Raw genomic sequence first — 21,465 nt, 5'->3', positions numbered from 1 at the left:
CTGTCACATGTACCTGTCTCAGAGCACTATCAGCGACATGGGATGTGCTGGAGAGAAATGAAGTGCATTTGTCACTGTTTTCACCTTTATACACTCTTCCTGCCACATGCTGTTTTATCTCTCGCTGTGTCTTTACGCCTGTCTCGGTTTCTCGATCTGATCCTGCCTTACTGCTGGGTCTCATCACTGCAGTTAATGTGTTGTAGAACAAAAGGGCACTTCATCAGATTCATTATAAAGAACACTGTTTTTAACTTTCCATCTTTCACTGTTTATAATGTGGCGCATTTGCTATCTCAACACAGAACAATTAGCTTTAATCTATTCAGAAGCATATGAAGATCATATTTTCCTTGCGTGACAGATGGCGAGTCTTTGAGGTGAACTCAGAAAGTATCTTCCCTCCCTAATGCACCTTAACATTATGGGTGGAAAACAAAACATGCATTATGTAGACACACATTTAAATGGCCACGCACGCTGCACACCCAAATGACACTTTCAGGCCAAGTGTTGCAGCACAGCAGTGTGTTTTTTATAGCGTCACATCTTTATGAACAGATTTCAGCAGATAATATTGAAATGACAAGTCTAAGCAAAGCCTGTGTTTGTGTGCTCACTTGCAAAGAGGAAAAACAGATCTAAAATAGAAGCTCCTGAAGCAAGCAGCGAACACTGCTGATAATCAGAGCTGACATGCTACTTTGTGTTGGCAGGGGCAATGGGAAAGCCGTACTTGAGGGTCCTGTTGTGTGAGTGCATATGTGCACGTGTGTATTTGTTTATGTGGTTTTATGTATGACTGTTTGAGGGCAAAGGAAAGCCTACTCCAGGAGAGAGAGAGGAGAGAGATGGTGATTGATGTGAGGAGATGTGCTCAGTGAGCAGAAATAGGCTCTGACAATCCAAAATTCAGCCCTTAGATTTCCCCTGTGTTTGACCCTTTGGCCCTGGACAATAGGGTCTCTAATACAGTACATGTGTAACTAGTGCTCTTTGAGCTGCACCTGTAGTTGATTGATTTTTTGGTGGTGTATTTGCCATAAATGTGGCTATTGTAACTCTTTGGATTTTGGATTTGTAACTGGTGGTGTTCTTGCACTCACTGCTCTACAGAGCCAACTGAGAAAGAAAATGAATGGACTGCATTTAAACAGCACCTGTCTACTTCACCGGACAAAGCGCTTTAAAAATTGCCTCTCATTCATGCGTTGGCACATACAATTACTCAGCAATTGTGGTGAAGCTGCCATGCAAGGCACTGGCCCACCCATCGGGGTTCAGAGTCTTGCTCAAGGCTATTGTAACATGCAAACAGGGGAATTTTGAGTGAAAATTGTTCATGCCAGACTTGAAAAATCTAGATGTGTCCACAGATGAGTGTTCCTAGCTGTGTAAATACAACAAATTAATTTTCAGCTCTAATCAACACTGACATCCAAAACAGACTGTCGCACCTCCACAAAATCAAGCAAAAGAAAGGACAGGAAGGTTGGACCAAACAGCCAACCCTCAATGTGGTCAGAAAAAGAAATTGCAAGATTTGTAAGGGAGAAGTTTTAGCCACTGAATAAGTAGTAATTAACATGTTCAAGGCAATCTAGAATAAACTTAAAACAATATGGACCACCTGATTTCAGTAGTGGGAAGAGCTGTGTATCGTCAGCGTAAAAATGATACGTTTTCTCAAAATAAAACCCAGTGGGAATTTTGGGACTATTACTGCAGACTCAAGTCTTTGTGGACAGGGGAGACCTGGGGCCTAGTATTTTCAGTCATTCTACGAACCAATCAAGAGCCTTCATAGAAATGGACAAAAAGTGTATTTAATATAAGGCCTACCTTTTGAGAGTCAAAGATTAGAATCATCAGTCAGAGACCCCTAAGTCTGAGATTCTTCTATTGAGTAGACTTTTTTTTTTTTTTTTTTTTTTTTTTTTGGAAGTGGTGAATTTTATGCATACAGCACGTTAATTGAATATAGTGTCTGGCTTTTGTTTGATATCTAGTGTCTGCAAAAAATTCAGATCCTTTGTTAGTGTAGTTGGCACGCATTAGCTTGGAGGGCTAACTTGGCTCGTTTACTGTCTTAAATGAACATTACTGTCACCCTGAGCGTCCAGATGAACCCTGTTTAACTCTTTAAATAAGGAAACAAAAAGTCTAAGAGTTGTAAAATCTGATTTGACTGACATAATTTGGTTACAAATTTGGATACAGCCCTGTCTAACTACTATCCTGTATGCACAGTATATACATTTTTATTTCTGCATTTGTGGTGTGTGTGAGTGTGAGTGTGTGAGAGAGAGAGAGAGAGAGAGAGAGAGAGAGAGAGAGAGAGAGAGAGAGAGAGCTTATACAGTAGCTCTCTTTATTACTTTGCAGATTGAAGATCCCTGTGTGGATTCTTTGCTTCGATTTAATTAAAATGCTTTTAGAGCATTTCTTCAAACTAATTATGGATATTCCTTTGGGATTGCTGATGTGTCAGCAGATCAGGTGACTCCTTCACTGTCTCCTTTCCTGACTCCATTTTTGCATCACAACCAAGCTTTAATTCTCCAGGGCCTGGCCAAGCAGACTTGATGGCTTACGTTAATGGCTTGATGAAGAAACTCATGATAAGTTTGTTGCAAGTTTCATGATGGTTACAGCAGAAAACAATGTACATAATCCACAGGTTGCTTGATATCGTTCTTAGGCCGGAGATATACTTGCTTTTTAACCACGTGTTCACGTAGACAACTGGCTGCATCCTGAGCGACATTATTCACATACTTGCCAATGTACTATGCATGTTACTGGAGGATTTTACTGGAGGGAGCACAACAAAACTCACACCATATAGATTCTGGATTTGCATGTAAAGATAAAATGGTGACACTCAAAGAGGTTACTATATTGTTACTTCTGAGATCACCAAAGAACATGGCAGGAAAAGCTACAGCGGTGCCATTGTAGGTGGTATGTATCAAGCATGTTGACAATGGCAAGGTTTTATCTCTTGTTCTGCCAACAACTGCCCCTACCTTTCATGTGTGTTTTGCAAGTGAGTTAATTTCTAAGGAGATGCCTGACCAATACCCCAACAGACAGGGCATAGTCTGTTTATCTCCACTAATCTTCTGACTGGAGGATGATTCATTCTATCTCTTGGGCCACAGCCGCTCAACTGGCAACGTCTCCTCTTGCTCTACCTGTACAAGGCAGTGGGTGTCCCTGAGTGTAACACATTCCCTCAACCTGCATATAATCAAATAGCAACCTTACTTATTGGACAGAGTAGGTTCGGCAGTGTTTATCAAGCAGGGCAGCACTAGATACCTCAAACCCCAAAATCGATAATCAGTCGAAATTCCATGACCCAACTTATTCCCCTATGTTTTCAACTTGAACTCCACACATAAATTAGTGGTTTAATTAAAAACATTACGATACAAGTTTTAACAGCCAAAGTTTACCAGCATTTGGCAGGTAGTTGGCGTTTCTTTCCAACTCTGCTGACTGAAAGTGTCTCTGGCTCCTCGGCCAAATGCTTGAGTGGATTTGTGACTACAGTATCGGGTCCAGAATGAGTCATCACAGGGGTCATGCTTGAGGCATCTCGAGTCAGGGCTCGCGATCACAGGCTTTGGGTTAGGTTGCTCATCTAGTGGCTGATGGAGACGAAGATGATCGATCCTCTGAGAGTGTATTGATCATCTGAGACAGAGTTATTGTCTCTTCCCACTCTGATCCACTCAGTCTTTCCCTTGCTCCCTGTCCTCGTCTCCCTCAGGACTGAACTGATGGGAAGTTGACTCTACTTTGTGCAGCTATTGATAGAGACAGTTGTCTCTGTGTGAATACAACCGTTTCTGTCTGCCTATGTGTCTGCCTGCGTCCCTGTCTGTATCTGTCTACCTGTCTCGTCATGCCTCCAGTTAGTACAACATACAGGACTCTGCAGGCTTCCAGTTGGCATTAGTAACAAAGATGCAGACACTTGAATTATATTTTTACCTTTGGTTTGCACAGTTTGCACAGGGATCAAACAAATTGTAAAGGTTTCTCATGTTTTACTGGTTTTATTCTATTTTAGCTTATTTTTTCTTCAACTTTATTTTACTCATTTAAATGTGTCTCTTTGTATTGTCTTGTTATATTGCCTTGTGTTTACCACTTTTATGTCTTGCATAAATCATGTTGAATTACCTTGTTAATGCTACACAAATAAATTGCCTTGCCTTTCTTAATTTGCTGCATGGGATATCAGCATTGCAAACAACAGGTTGTAAACACAACCCCCAACTGAAGCCAATTAACTAGATAATTTATTCGAAATTGAAACAGAAAGTGAACCAAAAAAATATCCGTACTTGTGTCAAAATGTCTGTCTCAGATGTGTGTTTGCCATTCCACCTCTATGGTGCATTTCATTACGCTAACGTGTTGTCTCACTTACCACAATCGCTTTTTTTTCCTTGAGGATGGAGGAGCCAAAGCTGCCAAATGAGAAATACAGAATGTCCACAGACTCACTTATTTTAGAACAATTTTAAAACCTTACAGTATCTTAGATAGATGGATAGATCGATAGACAGATCGAGATAGATCGATAGATCGATAGGGACAGCTCTTTAAAGCCTATAAAGGGTTACATATACAGAAGGCCTTTAATTATTGATATAAATTGTTTAACACAACCAATTATTAGTAGTATTATTACTGTTGTGGATTTTAATCATCAGTTAATAGTTCTTTAAATCTTCTACTTTATGTATGGATCAGTATTTATCATGATCATTTAGGCTATTAAATAGCTGCGTAAGAGTGTGTGCATGTCAACTGTATTGTAAAATAAAAAACAACTGATGCTTTGTGTGATGATGCCCTACTTTACAGTATATTATGCTATATATTCTGCAGTGTTAGATTTATCACACACAAGGTGACTGCGCATTATATTGTGTCTCATCAAGTAAGTGTGCTCTGTTATATTATCACCTTTACACAACACTCCAAAGTAAGCAATGTGTGAATAAAGAACCATACGTGCAGCAGTATACATCATGGAACGCAACAAAAAGGAAATCTCACACTGACCCTTGTGGTTCACTACTTGATAAAATACTTCCATAAAGAATACATCTGTGCTCCCTCGCTTCAGGCTCCTACAGAAGCCTCTTCTTTCCTCTGTCCTCACCTCCTTGAGATGCATTTAAAGGATTGGAAGATCCTTTATGCCAGATGTTGCTTTATGCTTTTGCTTTCTAGTCTCTGAAACCTGCAACCTGAAGTTTTAACCCTGAAATCTGGACCCAAGAGCCTGCCTGCCAGCCTTTTAAGCGTATGCATCTTCACTTTTTCAAAAAAATGTTCAACCGTTTTTGTCAACCTGGATTGGCTGCATTTGTACTCGTCTCCATCCACCTGTCGAATTCTCCAATGCATCAAAAAACTCAAATCACAACTGTAATTTAGTAGCTTACTGGGAAGCCACTGGATTTATATTCACAACAGACAATATGGGTAAGAGAATTAGAAGTTAAACTTGTTACTTCTAATTGGAGAAAAAGAAAAAAATCTTATAAATGCTATATAGTATAGACCACTTCGGAGTTGACGTCACGCTTACGTCACTGCAGTTACCTGGTGGCAGAAAAACACCAGAAATACCATGTACATCAACGAAGGAGAACGGAGAGCTCACGGGGAAAATAAAGATAAAAGAAGAGGAAATGTCTTGTTGTGCTGTTGGGTGTCAGAAAATAAATGGTAAAAACTGCAAACTTCATTTTTACCGTATTCCGTCGTCGAAGATGCCCTTTGAGGCGAATAGGAGACGGTTATGGTTACAAGCTATTAAACGAACGAACTGGAATGATGAAACCATCCGTAATTCTCAACTCTGCAGTGCCCATTTCATATCAGGTAAGATTTTCTCTGCTGTTTATAACACACAAAGATGTAGTCAATAACGATAAATTAGTAACGGCAGCAATCACAAAAAATGCATCCCCAGTAGGCTATACCATTGACTAAAGTTAGCAACATTAGCGTGTAACGGGGGGAAATTTCAGTGTCACAGCAGCAATTTAAAATACACAAAATAGGAGCTGCTGCAACAGGCTGCCGTTCACACAGCACCAGGAAGGTAGGCAGGTTATGATTGTTCTGTTTTCTGCTAACACTATGTTGCATTTTATTGTTGTTTTGGGGGTCGTTTTGATTTCCTTTTGAGGCCGCTGCGTGCACGTCCCCGGTTCCGGGGTTGTATGTTGCCCATGTCTGAGGTCTGACTAGCGAGGTTACATTAAACAACACTTACCCAGCCATACAAGTGCAGTTCGCTGTCAGTATATAGTTGGTCGACTTGTTCAGAATCGCCCACATCTTGTACATCACTGTTTTGTGTCCTTGTCACTGACTTCGGTCCGTAGAGCACAAAAACCATCATTCAATATCTTAGACATGCAAAGTACAAAATTATAAGCTTATAAGTTTTTCATGTGTATAAACGCTGGGTTTCTCCACAAGATATAAAAAAATGTCCGGCCACTGTAGCTCTGGCCATTTCGTTGGGTCAGTGACCCACTGACCCAACAGTAAGTACGGGTCAGGAAACCTCACCCCCTTGTTAATTATTAGCTTATTACAGTAAGCTAACCTGTCTTCGGTTGACGAACCCTTAAAATAATCTGAGGAGGTGTATGTATCTTCCATATTCCTAATGATTCTTGATTTTTGCGCTCCTGCCTGTACTGTTGACAGAGGAACTGTCACAGTTTCTGCCACCAGTGAGGCCCCGCCCTCCTCACTGATAACCAACACCGAAATGGTCTATAGTATGGTATACTACAGGGTTTTCTTATTTTTTTTAAAAAGCATACAGTACAGGCCAAAAGTTTGGACACACCTTCTCATTCAATGCGTTTTCTTTATTTTCATGACTATTTACATTGTAGATTCTCACTGAAGGCATCAAAACTATGAATGAACACATGTGGAGTTATGTACTTAACAAAAAAAGGTGAAATAACTGAAAACATGTTTTATATTCTAGTTTCTTCAAAATAGCCACCCTTTGCTCTGATTACTGCTTTGCACACTCTTGGCATTCTCTCCATGAGCTTCAAGAGGTAGTCACCTGAAATGGTTTTCCAACAGTCTTGAAGGAGTTCCCAGAGGTGTTTAGCACTTGTTGGCCCCTTTGCCTTCACTCTGCGGTCCAGCTCACCCCAAACCATCTGGATTGGGTTCAGGTCCGGTGACTGTGGAGGCCAGGTCATCTGCTGCAGCACTCCATCACTCTCCTTCTTGGTCAAATAGCCCTTACACAGCCTGGAGGTGTGTTTGGGGTCATTGTCCTGTTGAAAAATAAATGATGGTCCAACTAAACACAAACCGGATGGGATGGCATGTCGCTGCAGGATGCTGTGGTAGCCATGCTGGTTCAGTGTGCCTTCAATTTTGAATAAATCCCCAACAGTGTCACCAGCAAAACACCCCCACACCATCACACCTCCTCCTCCATGCTTCACAGTGGGAACCAGGCATGTGGAATCCATCCGTTCACCTTTTCTTCTCTCACAAAGACACGGTTGGAACCAAAGATCTCAAATTTGGACTCATCAGACCAAAGCACAGATTTCCACTGGTCTAATGTCCATTCCTTGTGTTTCTTGGCCCAAACAAATCTCTTCTGCTTGTTGCCTCTCCTTAGCAGTGGTTTCCTAGCAGCTATTTGACCATGAAGGCCTGATTGGCGCAGTCTCCTCTTAACAGTTGTTCTAGAGATGGGTCTGCTGCTAGAACTCTGTGTGGCATTCATCTGGTCTCTGATCTGAGCTGCTGTTAACTTGCGATTTCTGAGGCTGGTGACTCGGATGAACTTATCCTCAGAAGCAGAGGTGACTCTTGGTCTTCCTTTCCTGGGTCGGTCCTCATGTGTGCCAGTTTCGTTGTAGCGCTTGATGGTTTTTGCAACTCCACTTGGGGACACATTTAAAGTTTTTGCAATTTTCCGGACTGACTGACCTTCATTTCTTAAAGTAATGATGGCCACTCGTTTTTCTTTAGTTAGCTGATTGGTTCTTGCCATAATATGAATTTTAACAGTTGTCCAATAGGGCTGTCGGCTGTGTATTAACCTGACTTCTGCACAACACAACTGATGGTCCCAACCCCATTGATAAAGCAAGAAATTCCACTAATTAACCCTGATAAGGCACACCTGTGAAGTGGAAACCATTTCAGGTGACTACCTCTTGAAGCTCATGGAGAGAATGCCAAGAGTGTGCAAAGCAGTAATCAGAGCAAAGGGTGGCTATTTTGAAGAAACTAGAATATAAAACATGTTTTCAGTTATTTCACCTTTTTTTGTTAAGTACATAACTCCACATTTGTTCATTCATAGTTTTGATGCCTTCAGTGAGAATCTACAATGTAAATAGTCATGAAAATAAAGAAAACGCATTGAATGAGAAGGTGTGTCCAAACTTTTGGCCTGTACTGTATATCTAACTTTTCCAAAACTGTCATATCACAGCCTAAGTGTATGGTAGTTTGACGAATCAGGTTCATGTCCCTCACAATCAATGGAGTAAACATGGGCCAGAGTTTCCCAAAAACTTTTAAAATAGCTTTTACCGTCCATCAGCAGTTGCCTCAGAAACCACTGATGTTTAACGGTTGACAAGATGTTATAGTTCCCACAAGAGTGGTAGTACTACATTACAGACATCAATATTACGACATAAATGTTAACAGGTACACTGTGCCATTTGAATGTGATCTATTGTTCTTGATGGAGACTAAAGATTGATAATGTAGAGTGATCTAAAGATCAATAACACATACTTTGAGTTGGATGGATTGCCTTTGTGTTCAGGGCTAATTAGTGCCCTGTCTCTTTCCTATACATATTATAGTTGCCACACACTGTGACCACAGTGTGAGTCATCATTTGTAGCTTGTGAATATTCATGAGTTCTGTTTATTCATATTGGCATCCAAACAGATTACACATTAAGCATATGCAGAGTCATATACATACTGTGATGTTCTAAATGTTTTGCAGCATTCAGCTTTAGACAATAAACACAATAGCCACATTTAATTTACAGACAACATGCACAAGCATACTTGAGTAGCAGCATTGTCCAGTCAACATACAGCAGCAATAATGAGTATGGTTCCTCTGTTTCCTGATCATTAGCCACATATGAAACTATTTATCTTATTACTGCAGGTTAAAGACAGGAAGAAAGCATTTTCGACGAGGATGGACAGAAAAATTAGCTGATATAGAAGGTGTGGGCAGGATATTCAGTATGGATATTTCCTTATTGAAAGGTCGGCTGTTTGCATCACAGGTGTCAGGAGTAGTTGAGGTCATATTTCTGCTGCATTTGTTCTTTGTCCTCATGAATAATTGCATAAAATGTTAAAGTTTGCTCTTCTTCATCTGATAACATATTTGAGGTACATTATTGGAGCAAAGTTTGTTGGTGGAGAGAAACTGCAAATCAAAATCCCCTGGAGCTGTACAGAATAAATTCAGGGACTTGGCTACAAAGGTTACACTGAAATTGTTGAACTGATGCTTGTTGTGGCACATTTAAAAACTTTTGTACTATTGAATTATGTTCTCTTAACATCTCCCAGAAAATTATGTCTGCATGTTACTAAACTGCTTTCTTAATTACGTTGTTGTGGCAATGTAAGAGACAACGTAACCTTTCAGGTAATGAAACATTACATTCAGGTAACATGCAGGCTTCGAAAGGAAGTGGTTGAGGAGGATGGTGTGCGCACAAAGTGCAGGACTTTGACATCAGACCTTCTGGTTCATGTCCAGACTCTGTCTTAAGTTTAGGCAACAAACTTACTTTGGTAAAGGTAAAGGAGAGATTGGAATTTCTATTAATAAAAAACATAATAACAAATCTTTTTACCTAGGTTTAGACCACATAAGCACTTTGATTGAGGTCAGGGGAACACTGTGATTTTGGTTACATTTTAAATAAAAAATGTATACCAAAGACTTTCCCCAAGAAGTCTTAGGGTTAGGTAACAAACGTACTTTGGGTAAGGTTAGGGGAAGATCTTGATTTCGGTTAAATGTCAAGAAATAAAAGGTAATAAAAAAATTGTTATAGTCAGTATGAGTGGACACTGTAGAGCAAAATTGTCTATTTTGGCAGAAATACATATTCAGTGAACAGTGGCTCAGAAGTAGAGCAGGTCATCCACCAATAGGAGGATCAGTGGTCCGATCCCTGGCTCCTCCAGCCCCGCATGTCAAAGTATGTCTGTTCCATTGGTGTGTGAGTGAATGGGTACTGAGTAGCAGGTGGCACCTTGTATGGTAGCCTCAGCTAGGGCTGGGCGGTATACCGGTTCATACCGAAAACCGGTATTTATTTTTGTTATGATATGAATTTTTCATATACCGCAATACCGGTGAATAGCCCAAACAACGTCTGGAACGTGCGTGGCGGGAAAGTGCTTCAGCGGGGACCCATTTCACCGCTGCACACCACAGGCGTGCTAGAGCCGGCGAGAGTGAGAGCATATAGAAAAGTTTAGAGCCGAGAATGGCCGCTGGAGAGAGTCCTGAAAGCGAAGCAACTGTACACGATGACCCAGAAGAACTCATACCAAAAAGAGCAGTGTTTCCCCTATATGCAACTACCAGTGGCGCACCGCTGTTTACAATTCTCCTCTGCCCTCTGTATCGCGTACGGCGGAGTTTTGCCCCAATGTGCACACACCCACACACACACACACAGGTGAGCACACTAGAGCACGGCTCGGGCTGCATTTTCCTGACCGAAGATGACCCATCCCGAGTCCGAGACAATTAAAACCGAGCACAGCACTAATGGAGTGGAGCGTGTGTTGCGTTCAGGCGTTGTCAGGTAAATAACAAATTCCGGCACTTGAATAGGCCATAGCACAACACAGCAGCATGTCAAGTTGGCCAAATCTGAGCAAAATACCGTGAAATACCTTGAAACCGATATGATTTTTTTTCTTAAAACCGTGATATGAAAATTTTGTCATACCGCCCAGCCCTAGCCTCAGCCACCAGTGTATGAATGTATGTGTGAAAGGGTGAACGTGACATCTAGTGTTAAACCACTTCCATTTTACCATTTACTTTGCTGGTACGTTCAGTATCAACATTCTTGCAACTTGCCAGATTTGTTATTTAGCAATATTTTGTCATCATGTTAATAGATACATAATTTGCTTCACATTATGTTTCCCTCAAAACATGTGCTGTTTCTAATTAGTTGTATATACATCGTTTCTTGGAGACAGGGCTGACAGATTAATTGCTACATGCTATTTATTGTAAGACTCAGACTCCTGAGACAGAGTTGGGTTGGGCATCAATAGGTATAATTGATTTTTCTTACTGACTCCTTTCCATTATGACTAATTATTCTTGATGTATGCATTTCCATCATGTCAACCCATCTTCTTTGATTACTTACTTAGCATCTGCATTGTGCACTTGAGAGATGTGAAAAACAAATAAAAAATACATTGCCTGTGTACATATTGCATGCATTATGAATGATTTTTTTTAAGATGGGTAATAAGGCTTAGTAAAACAAGGTGTTATAGAGGAAACATTCTTTGCCCTTACCACATGATGTAATCCTCTGTGCAATCTTGTATTTGTTGTTGCAGGACTGAGTGCACATCTGTGTGGGATGCGTGAGAGGCACAGGGAGTTAGAGAAAGAGGCAGTTGAACACCATTGCAGCAGTGGGTATACAGTTAGGACCTGGGTGATAAATACCCCCTCCATTTTATTACATTGGAGCTGAGCCCTGGAACCTGCATGCGTACAGTGGAGGCGCAGATTGATTCTTCTTTGATGCTCTGCAACTTGGCAAACTTCCTCTTAGTGATGAGAATATTAATTATGTCCTTCCTTTGCTTTAAATGTGAAGCTCCTCCAACTGAGGATGACTTTTGAGGCATACGTGCTGTTGTCAAGACAGGAGGGATGCTTTCATCTGTAATGTCAATATTCTTCCTCTGCAGAGATCTGATCACACTTGCGGGGACCATCACCTCTAAAACAAAATGTACACGTTTTTATTTTATGTTGCACAATTAAGTTTTAATTTCCTTATTCTCGAGTCGGCCTAGTCGTACAGACGCACAGTTAGTGGTGGCAGCAGGAGAGTTGTGTAAGTTGTGTGATTTTCAGAGTTTTCAGTCCTCGCCTGCCCTTTATCTGCTGTTGGATCATTTAGATGATGAACTCAAGCAACCAAACATTGTCTACATGATTACCAAGGTAAACACTGAGTTAGCTAAAGGCTGAGTCTAACTTCGCGCTTGAATATTCAAGTGACAGGATGAACTTGCCTGAGTAACATTATTGTGTCATTAATTAGCATTAGTGTATGACAGCACTGTTCTGAAGGTGTAGCTGACAATTTTACTGATGCACAAGATTGTCGCCTTCTCACGAGCATGAGTATTTACAGGCGTCCTATGCAGGATTTGTCACTTCCTGTTTGTAAACACAGCATTCCAACTTGGCGCCTCCTCCTCAGCTCAACGAGACTGACAGAGCAGTGGTGGTCAAGTGAATAGAGAGTGAATGAAGAGAAGGAGTGGTGTTAAAGAGACCAAAGCAGTGAATCAGAGAAATGTGTGTGTGTATGTGGGGCCCAGCCTCACCCTTGAACAGAGACACAGCCACGCAGCTTGCATTCACAGAGCAGAGGAGAGAGACCGTCGGTTGTTACATTTTTATAGACGCTACACACACTTGCACCAGTTTGACACCCAGAAACTTCCCAAGCACAGCAAAATAAGGAGAAAATAAGAAAATACAAGCAGAGAGCAGGGGGTGTTAGATAAAAACACCGCCACACACTTAGAGTGGGTCATAAGTGTTGACTGATGATTGAAAGGGAGAGTCTAGGCCTGTAATATTTACTGCTTAGATTCTTCAAGTAAGCCAGCAAGCCATCAAAATGCATGTAATGGCCATGCCCAACAATTTAATCATGACACCTAGTGGCATACAGTAGATCCACATCCTGAAAATGATGCTCCACCTAAAATCAAGCTTTCTAATTTCAAATAATCGCTAATTGCAGACTCAGAATGTGGCTGTAAAAGTCTGTCAGCACCCAGTTTAAGCAAACGGTAAATATTAACAGCTAAAACAACAATTTTCTTACATTTTCAAAAACCTATCACCTTTGAAATCTATTAAAACCAGCATGAATAATCACAGTCATTGTTCTTCAAAGAATAAAACAGCCACCTGCAAGTCTACAAGGGATGAATATCTGATATTGAAAAGAGATTTCCATTGCAGCAACCCATTTAATATAGTAGTAAGATGATTCACACATCTGAAGCAAATGTGGTTGATGGCAACCCACCATAGAGTCTTGGTTCTGCTTGAGGTTTCTGCCTGTTAAATTTCTGGTAAAGCAAAAATAAACATGTGTAAAGAGTTTTTCACACAACAAAAAATGTGTTATGAACCATCCAGCCAAATTAGAATGACTATAAAACATTGCTCACATGCAGGGGCTGAGTAAGATGACACTGATGCTAAGTAAACGTTGGTAGTAAAATAGTGTTTATATAGCAGGGGAGGGGTTATAAAGAGGATGGCTCATTGAGCAGGCTTTTAGGTCCATCCAAGGACCCTGGATACAGAAATAATTAAAAACAGTTAAACGGTTCTGATTCCACAGCAGTACTACACAGTTCCAACTCTTTACACATGTTTTCATCAAGTATTTTCTAACATGAATAATGTGTTAGTACAAGTGTTTCAATGCTTATTATTACATCACTTTGAATGATAAAATTATGTTTAATATCAATATGTTGGGGGCTCAATTCATGTTATTCCCATCTATTTCCACCTATGGATAAACCAGTATTTAAAACAAAAGCTAAATAAAGACTCAGGAGCCAGACCAAAGACAAAGATCTGGTGGTGGTGATGGTGGTAAAGGTGGTGTGTATGTGTGTGTCAGTGTCAGGCTGTCGGGAAGGCCTCTCAGAGGTGTCCCACCACGGCCTGACGCTGTGAGGCATGACCAGGTGTCGCTGCGCCTGGAGGCTGTCTGCACACTGTGCAGAATATTAACAAGCCTGACCACACACATACGGAGACACACACATTTTATTTTTGCACATGCATCAAAGACACACTTTATAGACCCTTGATACATAATGTCACAGTCTTGATAGCATTGGCAAACTGTAGCACACATCCATTTTAATGTGCGCACGCACGCACGCACGCACGCGCGCATGCACGCACGCACACACACACAGAAGTCAAGGATGAAGACAGGAATCCCACTTCCCTGCCCCCCTCCTCCACCACACTGTGATATTGTAGTCAGAGGAAGAGGTTTCTCTCAGCTCTTGTTTTCTGCCTCTGATTGATGGAGGAGTGAACGAGAATAACATTTAGCTGTCTGTATCTGCTGCCAGAACCCTCTTCCGAGATATTTACACACACAAACCAAGAAAGCTGGAGCATACAAGCGGGCACACTCATGTGCATACATTTAAAGATAGATGCGGACAGAGACACACATGTAGAGTATTTTGGGCTACACACACACACACACACACACACACACACACACACACACAGATCAGACAAGGAGGAATGAGATTTTACATGTACAGTTTATATTTCGGTGTTTATGTGAGTACAGAATATGTATGTTTTATGTGAGGGCTACATTCGTGTTATGTCTTGTAGCGTTTTCATGATGGAAAAGCGGCATGACTTCATTAGTGCCAGAGGCAGCGAGTCACAGATTACAGTAAACCCTGTGTGTGTGTGTGTGTGTGTGTGTGTGTGTGTGTGTGTGTGTGTGTGTAAGCCTTCAAGCATGCTCATGTGCACGTGGATACTACAGTAAGCCGTGTTGCTTTATGTGTGTGTGTGTGTGTGTGTGTGTGTGTTACATGTGTTTGTAGGTTTCAGTGTAAATCCCCAGTTTGTAGGTTGGAATTACTCAACATCTCTCACTTGTAGAGGGATGGTGGGATTAATGTCCCTGGATTATTTCTCCCTTAGATCCTTGTGAGTGTTTGATTTGCAGACGGTGGTGTGCTGCACATGTACCGTACCGTGTTCTTTGTTAGGTAATTGTATTGATTACCATGCCCTGCAAATGTGTCCTATTTTAGAAGCCTGTTTTTGCTTTGTTTGTAGACGTTAGCGGGGAAGGAAGATAAAAAATACACCTCTGGATTGAGTAGGTGTTTGTCATGGTGAAATCTCAATTGCTTGTTCAAATGAGTCGATATTTGCACACACTGGCTTAAAATGCACCAAGTAACATATTCGTATACAGTTACCAGTATGAGTGAAATTTCCTAAGGCTTACACAAATCCTATCCTTGAGGATATAGATTAAAGGGATATTCCAGCGAATTAGTATTGGACTTCCATAAAGCTGTGGGGACTGGCAAGAGAGAGATTAGAAACAGAAATTGTCAAAATCAATGCAGCGGTTCCTCATATAACTCCAACAATGCTGGTTCCTTCACTTTCCATAATGCTTACACTGGCTGGCAAACCGCCACTTCATTTGAAGTCCACATCCACAAATATTAAATGCGAAACCCAAGCTGTGGAGCCAAGACACACGGGTGATGTCACTTAAACCTACAATAACTGACAGCTAAGCAATGAGCTGAATCTCACTGCAAAGCTCTTGAAAGCGCCTGAATCTACAGCTGAGAACAGCTGTAGATTCAGGCGATCCTTTCACATTGTCATTTAATACACTGATATTATAAAAATATACATTATAGTTGCTTTCAGTAACTTTCGTTCCATCCATGCAACCATTTTCATCCACTTCAAAGCACCCCAGATGTCCCTCCCCCCCAGCAACGTTTTCCAGCTCCTCCTGGGGGACTCCAAAGCGTTCCCAGGTCAGATGAGATATGTAATCCCTCCAGCGTGTTCTGGGTCTGCCCCTGGGCCTCCTACCAGTGGGATATGCCCGGAACACCTCTAACGGGAGGTGCCCAGGAGGCATCCTAATCAGATGCCTGAACCACCTCAACTGACCCCTTTAGATGCGAAGTAGCAGCGGCTCTACTCCGAGCTCCTGACCCTATCTCTAAGGCTGAGCCCAGCCACCCCACGGAGCAAACTCATTTTAGCCGCTTGCATCTGTTATCTCATTCTTTTAGTCACTACCTAGAGCTCATGAGCATAGGTGAGGGCTGGGATGTAGATGGACCAGTAAACAACCAAATACAAGTTGAAAAACAGATTTGACAAATTAGGTATAGTACAGTGTCTTTATACACATAATGACTGTGATACATTTAGAGTTCAACTGATTTTTCTTTTGTCCCCGTGAACTTTCTCACATGAAAGCAAAACTTCCATGTAGCAGGTGGAATTACACAGAATTGTAATATCTAAATTGACTGCATTAATTACCTTTTTGCTTTAAACCTTTCACTTAATCAGCCTTTAACAAAAGCTACAGGAATGACTTGTACTTTGATAATTGAGCTGCACACGGCAAAGATTGTTTTTCCTTTTAAGATTTCTAGTTAGCGAGATATGCTGAGGTGAACTAAACGTGTAACAAACTGAAAACATGCCAGCCAAGTTTAGAATAATTTAAAAGACGCTTTACTCAAATCCCTCTCCTCTCTTCTTCTGTCGTACATCATTTTTACCGTCAATATCCGAGTGGGAGGAAGATTTGTTTTATCAAGATGGCACTTAGCCTTTGTTTTTAGAGCTTACTGGTTTCAGGTTGATTGGAAGATTTATGTAGATTTGACAGGAGATGGTGTTGTTGGCAAACAAACTGCCATTTTCTCTTGGTTTTCCCACAAAGAGTAGTCAGTAAAGGCTATGCCTATTATAATTTCTGTTCTCAAACATTCCCAGCCTGTCAAATGGTCCTCATACTTGTGGGCCTTTTCGCTGTCATAGTTATCCAAATCCCACAAGCTACAGATTTAAAGCAAAGTAATGATTTCTACCACCTGTTTCAGGCTTTAAGAGAATCCTCTCTTTTGAAGGAACCCAAAGCTGTAAATCCTTCACACAGTAGACAACCTCTCGGAGTCTCTTGGTGATTGAAAGGACAGATTGAAAGCCTTTGTGTCTCTGTTTTGAGTTGTTATTGACAATTTATAAGGAATGGTCATTTCCTCTTCACATTGATTTAGTGAGGCAGATGATATGTGAATGTGCGTGTGTGCATGTTTTAGTATCGACTTTGAAAATGCTGTGCTGTCTCCACTATTATTACCACCATGCTCGTATGTATGCTACAACAAAACCCCTTTCTTGTACTCAAATGTGCATTAAATTTAAATTTAATACTTTTTTGGACTTTCTTTGATTATAAACAACAATCCTAGCTATTTGCAACATTCTCAAATTTAGCTTTCATCACAGTTTACAGGTATTTGGTTGAAAACTGAATCAGTTGTGTATTTCACTGGACAGTACAGCTTTACAGTACTCTAAGGCAGTCGTGTTGCTCTCTTGTAAATGGTGGTTTGAACGCTCTTTTCCAGTTCGGTGTAAATACCTCAGGCTGCAGACATCAGTGGATTTACTGTTATGTTTACTGCCTGTGTTGACACTTTCAGGAATTTAATAATGCCAGATGGGGGATGTCATAGCCTGCAAAAATTCCCACATATCCTACTTACATTTACCTGAAAGAGGTTGTCATGAATGTTTTTTTTTCTACTTTGCAGTTCACTGGAATTTAACAACAGAAAAATCTGTTGTGACATGAAGGCAGCAATGGCGTACTGTAACACTCTTGCTAATGAAAGTAACAGATATAGTGCTGCATTACACACTAGATTCGGGAAGTGAAGGTACTCCAATTCGGCATGTTTATTTCCTTGCAGTGTTAGTGTCACAGTGTTGAAAGGATGGGTTTTAATAGACATAGGATTCAGAGGATTGTATTAGCCAGCTGAATGCCCTTAGGCTTAAGTAAAGCTGTAAGGTTGAGAATAACCAGACTTCACACTGAAGATTATATCTTTTATATTTGAAGTGCAAACGGCAGAGAGGAAGCTATAACATTAACAGCCGTATAGATAGAGTTCCCTCATCAAAGTCACGCTGAATGTCAGATACTGGGCCAAGGGTCAAGTATTGATTTCCAGGCAAATACAACCTTGGGCTGGCCCGCAGGGGGATGACGAATGTCAATATTGGTGTTTTGTGTCTTTTTAAATAAATCGGTCACCTATATTTATCACACCATTTGTTTTTTCATCAGGTTTAAGAGCACCTTTCAAAGTAATAACTCACAGTAGAGATATAAATGTGGAGCAAACACTCAGAGATCATTGTGAAGATAGATGATGTGTTTAAAGCAGCAGTTGGTTTGACCAGTTCATTGTTCATATTCAGTTACTTACCATATGACAGAAAGATGTTCAGCAAAGGTCAGGTGCCATTTTGCTGAGTCGGAATAGAATATTTTAACCCTGACCTTGACCTAAACAGTGGAGCGGAACCTCAGTGGTTAGTTTCAAAGCAGTAAGGACCTACGTTTGAACATGAATATAGGTCATGCTTTTCTATTTGACCGAACAAACCAAAGTGACCCATTTAGTTTTCACAGGCTTGAAAAAATAAAACAGGAAATACTGGACTTCAACGAAAAGCACAAAAAAGGCAAGTTATGGTTGGATAATTATGAAATTAAGGGGGGAACACTTGGTAACCTCTGTTTAGTATACAACTTTAATAGGGGCTGCACAAAAAAGAGTATTGATTAAGTAATTAGTAATGAATGAGTTGTTACTAGTTTTCATGAACTAATCATTACCTAGTTATTCATTAATGTCATACCTCCCAGTCTGTTCTCTATTAACACATTTTTATCGACTATACAGTCCTTGACTCTGAGTAATTCAGGAAGTACTCATTAACGATTAATGAATGATGAGGTCATTCCTGATTTGTTCCTTACCAACAACTCACATTCTTGTGTTCCCTGTTGTTACTCTTTTCAAGTATCTTACAAACGTGTTCAAAAATTTATATTTTATCGGTTGTAAGGGTGCTTTCAGACCTGCCTTGTTTGGTTCGGTTCAGTTGAACTCAAGTTCATTTGCCCCCTAAGTGTGGTTGGTTTGGGCAGGTGTGAACACAGCAATCGCGCTTGGGTGTGCACCAAAACAACCGGACCGAGACCTTCCTGAAGAGGTGGTCTCTGTCTGATTACAAACAAACTCCGGTTCCGTTTTGTTTGTGGTGAGATCGTGCTCCGACCTTGATCCGAACCAACTGCTTTCACATTACGCATTGTTTGGGTTAAACATGAGCATGTTACGGTCCTGGAAGATTATTAATGTGCGCCTCCTCCTGTACTGCCTTAATATGCACATTCAATGCATCCAACACATCAAAACATTGATTTCTAATAGGGATGCACCGAAATGAAAATTTGTGGCCAAAGCCGAATAAAATTAAACGCTTGGCCGAACACCGAATGCTGTTGTTTAGTTTTTCGTTAGTTTTTGCAGATGAACCCCCTCCAGATGAGTGTTGTCACGGTACCAAAATTGGGACCCACAGTACGATACCAGTGACAGTATCACGGTTCTGAGTAGTATCACGATACCCCAGCGAAAATGAGGCAGATGTGCCTTTTGTCATTTATAAAAAGATAAATTACTTTTCTATAATACATCAATGATATTTCAATGGAATAAATTACTTAATGACTTATTCATACTTCAAAACAGCATCAATAAGTGATTAACATAGGGGGGATCAAAATAAAATAAATAAATAAAATTAAAATCAACCAAAAATCAACCACCCTCCTCCTCTGACAAGTTAAGAACAGTCCCTTAAGTGTGCTGAGGTTTGTGGACCGTTACCTGCCACAAAGAGAGAAATGTGAACGGCTCGTTTCTCCTCTGACACGTCACATACCTGTGTGCCGCCACGGCTCGGCTGTCCAGGTACTTCTGGGCAGTCATGACGCCAACAAGAGGACATTATTCGACCTGGAGCCGGACTTCTCCGTCGCCGGTAAGCCGTTATCTTGCGCTGCAGAGCACTATGGCCGCCGTATTTGACAGGAATACATTCCTGTCTGTGTCTGTGACCCCTGTTCAAACCACAACTGGTTGAAATCTGTACTCGCACAGCATGCTCCTGAATGATTTCTTTTGCTCGCAGAAAACTATTTTTAGTCGCAAATGCGAGGTACCGTAGTACTACGCTCCTCCAACATTATGATATCATATGTACGGTGGTGTTTTAGTACCACGGTCTACCGTTGGTACCAGTATACCCTGCAACACTAGGCTACTCTAGATAGTTCAGTATTACATTCTTTGCAAACCGTTTTTCTCCCGTCACTCTCCAACACTTTGAAATATCGCCACACTGCTGACATTTACTCCGTCCGTCACCGCATGCTGTTTGATTGCATCATCAAAACACGCAGCTATTATTTGGCCTTGCTTTTCACTTATTCCACCGAATACCAAATGTGTGTTTTTTTTGCAATATTCGGCCGAATATATTCAATGCATCCCTAATTTCTAGTACCTAAAATCAAAAATTGTACCTCGTTTTCAAACTGTATGGTTTGCCTAAAATGAACAATGACAGCAATATAGTATACAATGACCAGTGCTAAAATCAACTCTCATAGTTGTCCCTTTTGACATTAGAAAGTGTGGCATTTATCTTGCAAGTGTACTCTTCTTCAATGTTTTATTTACTTCCTGGATTTCTCCTGCATGGAAATTCTGACCAATCAAGAGCAGCTTTCTCACACAAGGCATTTTATCTGGTCCACTTGTAAATGCTGCCATGAGAACACAAACCAACTCTAGGCTGTTATTCAACTTGATAACAAAATTAGTCCCTGATTTGGACTAAAGCAAGAGAACTGTAAGTCTGAAAGCACCCTAATTCACTCAAATTTTAAAGGTCCAGTGTGTAGGATTTAGGGAAATTTATCGCCAGAAATAGAATATAATAGAATAATATGTTTTCATTGGTGTATAAACAGCCGAAAATAAGAATTGTGTTTTCTTACCTTAGAAAGACCTTAGCCATTGATATCTACGGAGGGTCCTTGTGTATGAAGACCGCCATGTTTCTATAGTAGCTCAGAACAGACAAACCAAACACTGGTTCAAAATAGAGCCATTTATGTTTTCGTGTCGGCCACCGTAGGTAGACGCTGGTCTGTAACGAAGAGTTTCAGAAAAACACACTTTTTTTAAATTTAGTTTTTTTTCATGTGGAGCTGCTTTATTCAGCATTTTTACTGGTTACGAATCAGCAGTTCTGTTTGTTTTTGAGAGTAAGAGACCTCTGCAGATAATTTGGCTTGTGGTAAAAATCCCCTGAACATCTGGATCGGAGATAACATAAGCACACATTAGCAGGCTCTGCGCAGTGGAGAAGAAACACTG

This window comes from Epinephelus fuscoguttatus, linkage group LG2 (assembly GCF_011397635.1).
Source record: "Epinephelus fuscoguttatus linkage group LG2, E.fuscoguttatus.final_Chr_v1".
Lineage (NCBI taxonomy): Eukaryota > Metazoa > Chordata > Actinopteri > Perciformes > Serranidae > Epinephelus > Epinephelus fuscoguttatus.
This window is presented reverse-complemented; position numbering follows the sequence as displayed.